This window comes from Pinus tabuliformis, chromosome 7, assembly GCF_031772625.1.
Source record: "Pinus tabuliformis cultivar Carrire ecotype Pingquan chromosome 7, CPIR1, whole genome shotgun sequence".
Classification (NCBI taxonomy): domain Eukaryota; kingdom Viridiplantae; phylum Streptophyta; class Pinopsida; order Pinales; family Pinaceae; genus Pinus; species Pinus tabuliformis.
The window spans coordinates 1076682668-1076689005 of NC_142293.1; positions in this window are offsets into that span (position 1 = coordinate 1076682668).

The following is a 6338-nucleotide window of genomic DNA, read 5'->3' on the forward strand; positions in this document are numbered from 1 at the left end:
TGGGTTGTGCAATGCTCTTGCCACTTTTTAGAGAGCAGTACTGAGCATATTGCTGAACTGGTCCATGATTCAGTGGAAATCTATATGGATGACTTTACCCCTTATGGTTCTAACTTCCAGGAAGCTTTGACTAACATGAGGAAAGTTTTATCCAAGTGTATTGAAATGAACCCATCCCTCAGTCCTAAAAAATTTGAATTCTTGATGACTGAAGGGACTGTGCTAGGTCATACAATTTCTCAGCAAGGATTACAGGTGGATCCAAACAAGATCGCTATCATCCAAAGGGTCCCACCTCCTCAAAAGGTAAGAGATGTTCAGAGTTTTCTAGGCTTAGTAGGGTATTATAGAAGATTCATTAAGGATTTTAGTAAGCTAGCCTCTCCATTGTTTGGTCTTTTGGGAAAAGATACTGAGTTCATATGGACTGACAACTGTCAAGAGGCTCTGGATGCCTTGAAAGGTAAGCTGGTAACTGCCCCAATCTTGAGAGGTCCAAACTGGGCCCTACCTTTCCACATTCACACAGATGCCTCGAACAATGTTATAGGAGTAGCCTTAGGGCAAGTTGAAGAGAAGCTGCCATATGCCATATATTTTGTTCGTAAAAACCTGTCCAAGGCAGAATTAAACTACACTGTAACCGAAAAAGAGCTCCTAGCTATAGTCCATTCCCTAAAGAAGTTCAGACACTACATCAATGGCTATCAAACATTTGTACACATTGATCATGCTGCAATTAGGTATTTGATGAATAAACTTGATGTAAATGCTCGTATCATTAGATGGTTACTTTTATTGGAGCAATTTGATTTGACCATTATTAATAAGCTAGGTAAGGAAAATGTTGTTGCTGATTTTCTGTCTAGACTAGATCTGCCTGTAGGAGAAGATGGAATGGTGGATGATCAAATGCCAGATGAACACCTATTTGCTATTTCAATACTCTCTCCATGTTTTGATGATATAGCAAATTATTTGGTTTCAACACAGTTTCCACCACACCTGTCCTCAAAAGAGAAGAGCAAGATTGTGAGGAAAAGTGCCCCATTCACCTGGATTGGGGGCAATATTTTTAAACTTGGTCCAGATTAGATTTTGAGGAGACGTGTCAGGGAGGAGGAAGTTTTTGACATCCTCCTAATTTGTCATGATGGGCCTTGTGGGGGCCAATTTGCAGCAAAGAGAACTGCCTTCAAAATTCTGCAGGTAGGTTACTATTAGCCCACTCTTCATCAAGATGTCAGGAGATACATCAGCCAATGTGACCAATGCCAAAGAATCGGGAAACCTACTCCAAAGGATGAGATTCCCCTGCAACCTCAAGTGACTTTCGAGCCATTTGAGAGGTGGGGCATGGACTTTGTGGGTCCTATCAACCCTCCTTCAAAACAGAAATCTTACATCATTGTGTGCACGGATTACCTGACAAAATGGGCAGAAACAAAGGCGATCAAGGCAGCAACAGAAGAAAAAGTAGCTAAGTTTCTGAGGGAAAATATCTTCTACAAGTTTGGTTATCCAAGAGAATTAGTCATAGATCAAGTAAGTCAGTTTACCTCCAATCTGATTGAGGACCTACTCACACATCACAAGATTAAGCACAGAACTTCCACCCCTTATCATCCACAAGCAAATGGACAGGTGGAAGTCACTAACACAGCTTTGGAAGGGATTTTGACTAAGGTAGCGAGCAGCAACAAAAAATATTGGGCAGATCGATTGGTTGAGGCCACCTGGGCCTATAAAACTACTTGGAAAACCACCACAGGTTTCACACCCTATGAGCTGGTCTATGGGAAGAATGATTTGTTGTCCATAGAATTTGAATATAACACATTAAGGATGGTAGCTCAACTGGACCTAGATCTCGGCCATGCACAAAAGGAAAGATTGCTTCAGCTAAATGGATTGGATGAACAGAGAATACAGGCCCTTCTCCACTCAGAGGTAGTCAAACTTCAAAGAAAAATATGGCATGACAGACACCTCAAAGAAAAACAATTCCAACAAGGAGATTGGGCGCTACTGTATGATTCGAGATACAAAGATTTCAAGGGCAAACTGAGGACAAGATGGCTGGGACCATATACAGTAGAAAAATGAAATGAAAATGGTTCAGTCCTTATCTAGACCATTGATGAAGAAGCCATCCCCATGCTTGTCAATGGGCATAGATTGAAGATCTACTGGAATCCCCTTTCCAAGCAAGATTTCATTGAGAATCTGGGTAAATCAGTGTTGGTAGTGGAGTAGGTCCCTGTCTCTACTCCACCCACACCCTGAGAAAAAAATAGAAAAAAAAGAGGAAAAGAGAAAAAACAGAAAAAAAGAAAAACAGAGAAAAAAGAAAAAAACAGAAAAATAGAAAAAGAAATAAAAGATCCCTAGGTGAAAACCTCTTGGAGGCGCCCAGGGTAGGCAGTAAGGGTGAAAAACTCCTGGAGGCGCCCCAACTGTCTCAAAAAAAAAGAAAAAAAAAGAAAAAAAAAAAAGAAAAAACCTAACTTCTTCCGACTAAATTACAGGTTGCACGAGGGTCACACAAGAAGAAAAGACATGGCCAGGCTGCACACACCCTTCACAGTCCATCCCTCCATTACTGTTATCCTTTCTCAAGCCTTGGTCTCATTTGCTCTGAAAATTTTGCATCCTACAGGAAACTCTGTGTATTCTACATGAGGACCCTGTAGAATCTACAAAAAGGCCAAAATCAATTTCAGAGAAGGACCCGAGGGTTGGAAATTTGTCTAGAAGGCTTATGAGCCTCCCTGCCACCACCCATCTGCCTAGCTCTCCATTTCATCCCTACACACCCACATTTCCACTTGTTTTCTTTCCCTGCATAAAAAAATACAGAAATTCTGTTTCTTTCTCTCCGTAAACACAAAAAATGATGACAAATAAAGCAGCAACGTTCTTACTTATTCCTACCTGATACCTTCCAGCTGCTATTTCCTTTCATTCGAGACCTTCTTCAAAAGTTTTTTTAGCCCTGCTCAAGCATCAGCCTGAATTTCAAAAGGAGAAGCAGCTACAGGAAATCCTACAGGATTCCTGTAGTAGCTGATCCCTTTGAAAAACAAACTCCAGAGACAGGGTCAACGTAGTAGGATGTATGAAGCATGCAAGGAGCAGAGCTTAAATGAAAAATCGTCAGCATAAGCCAAAGGCTGAGCATGCAGAGCGCCAGTAGCAACAACAATGAGGAAATGAAGTGCCAACATCTGAAGCATGCATAGCACAACAACGACTAACTAGGTAAGTGCCTAAACCTATTCCTCGATAGCATGAATATTATTTCAAAACTGCATAAACTATGGGAATGGTTATAATTAAATGGAATCGGTGGCCAGTTAACTGGCCACCCTCGTTCAGTTCACACACCCTCGTGGAATTCAAATGAGCCTCGTCAAATTCAAACTGTCGATCAGATATGCAGTCAGCACATATGGCATGTCAACTCGGGAAGAAGACATTCGGAACTGGTAGTGGTGGTGGCGTATAACGGCAGTAAGGGCGGTGATGGAGGTTAGGCGACATGTAGAACCATTATGAAACTGGCGTAGGACCAACGGTTCGGATGGGGATAACATACCTATCCGGCCACCTCACCTCCTCACCGTGGATTACGCCAACAGTTAAGTACAGTGCGGTCTAAGCCTCACCACCCTTTGTTTCATTCTTCATTTACGGAGTTCTTGACTGTAGTACTCACCTACCACCTTCAGAACAACGAACCAGTTGTTTTCCGCCAATTTTCTATCAGTTTAAAAAAAAACCCTCCCATCTATTGGGCTCTATAGGAGCACTGCTGCATCCTACAGGAGCCGGAGCACCGTCTACAAGAAGATTTGTATAGGAAGGGCAGAGAGCAGCTCTGCAGAAGGAAAACCTGATATTTTTGTCAAAACTTGAGCTTGAAAAGAGGTAGGCTCGGGAAACTGCTCTGCATATGATAAATTTATAAAAGGTGGTGGATTAAAAAACACAGTATTGGGTTGAAAGAACGGAAAGTGAAGCTTAAAAGTCTGCCTATATATATATATATATATATATATATATATATATATATATATATATATATATATATATATATTTATTTTATTTTATTTTATTATTATTATTATTATTATTTTTTTTTTTTCTAAGTTATACACAGTTTCTCAGTTTTCTTCTCTACATTCAAAGTCTGTCTTCTTCTTCCTCACATTCTACTGTAAAGAAAAAAGGATGCAACCGTAGAAACCAGCCTGTGAAAAAACCGAATTTGCAAGTCTGTCTACTCTCTGAAAAAACCCTGTGTTATTTATTCTCTGTTCTGTAAAAAAAATATGTTTTTTTCCAAAAACGAGAATCAAATTCAGGATAAAAGTAGTTTGAAACAGGGGAAATATTGCAAATTGATGTTGTGAAGAGAAAGCACACGGGAAAATTCCCTCTCTGGTCAGAAAAAGACAAAACTTAGCTGTCCCTCTGTTTCTGGTTTTGGAAATTATTGCCTCCTTCCTCACCTGAGCATCTTCAGAAACCACTAAAAACACCATGCCAGGAGGTTTTATGAGAAAGGAGCCTTTGAACTCCAACAAATTGCATGAGCACCCCGAGGTGGTGGCCCTCTTCACCAGGGAAAACTAGATGTCTTTCTTTGAGAGAATTCATGGACATGATGAGGAGGTGACTGAAGAATTTTTTATGTCCTTAAGACCCCATTCGAAAACACATGCTACATTCAGTTTCAGGGGTTTGACCCTAGAGCTTACACCTAATTTTATCAGCAGAATCACAGGTCTTCCACTTGGGCTCCCTTGGAGCAAGGAGGAAAAAACATTGGGACAGGTTGCTAAGAAGACATTTTTTCAGCCCGAGGAGCATCCTGTAGAGGATAAAAATGGGGTCAGAAGGACAATCTTACCTCCTCCATGGAGTGAAGTCGACTACCAGATAATGAAATATATCACTTGTGAAGGGAGGTTCAATATAATTTATGGTTATCACTTCAAGTTATTGCATGAATTGAGATATGGGATGGACCTACCTGTAGCTAGAAAACTCAGTCTCCCATATTTCCTCCTCTAGTCTTTGATAGAATGTGACACCAAGCTAAATGCAGGGGTCCCTGACCAGCTGGCCCACCATGGGCTCATCAAACTATTGGTAGAAGATGCCTACACACATACACCATCCCCATAGCTTGGGAAATTTTCAGGAATATGTCCAGAGAAGATGACATCAAAACTTTGACTGAGGACATTAGCCCATCTAGCAGTGAAGAGGAGGAGCAGACAGAGGAACTTGAGAAGGAAATTCATGAGGAGGCACAAGATATTCAAGCAGAAGAAAAAACAGAGGAGAAATAGAAAGAAGAGGAGAAACTTGACAAAACCACTATTAAGCCTGAGGTAGAAAAGAAGACAGCCTCAAAAATAGAGAAGAGGAAAAAGACAAAGGCTGAGAAGAAAGAGCCCAAGAAAGCCCAGAAAAAGACTGCCACATCCAAGGCAGGGACTCAACAAGAAAATGAGAAAACACCACCAGAGGCAGTAGAGGCAAAAGCAAAAACAACAGACATAGGAAAAAATACAGGAGATGAAGGAGAGGAACAGCAGGAAGAAACATGCCCTGAAACACTGGCAAGGGAAGCAACAACTGTGCTTGCTGCATTAAGCACTTCGACAAAACAAAAGGGAAAAAGAAAAAGGCAAACCTCTATGTATTTCAAAGCCAGAAGGAGCACCAGGACTAAGGTGGGCAAGCCCCAGCCACCATCAAAAGAACCAATTATCATTGAGGATGCACCTACTGAGAAGAAGGAGGAATCTCCCTCCAAGATCTCTATCACTTATGAGAGAGGGAGTCCCAAAACATCCACTTGGAAGGAAAGAATCAAATTGATGGACTCCAAAGCAGTCCTACAGGAAGCTGAAACATCTCTACAGGAGACACTGGCCAAACTTAAAGAAACTTAGAAATTGGAAAAGCAGGTAGGAAAATAGTCACAGGAGGGAGGAAAGGAAAAAGAAATACCTGAGCCAAGCCCTCAGCCTAATTTAGGATCCTATTACAATCTTCTAGAAGGTGGGAAGATCATCCCACAAAAATTCACTGTGCCTCTTTTCTTTGAATTAGAAAAAGAGAGGGTCAGAACCCACACCTGGATGTAGATCGCTAAATCTAAAGGAGTTGAAGATATAAGGCACATGGAGAGCATTAGAAGAGCCTAACCACAGGAAGAAAATGAACTGCTAAAAAAGCAGTTACAAGACCGGGAAACTCAAGGGGGAGACAAGTTGCCAATCTTGGAAGGGCAGCAGCAACAAGAAGGTCCACTAGCAGAT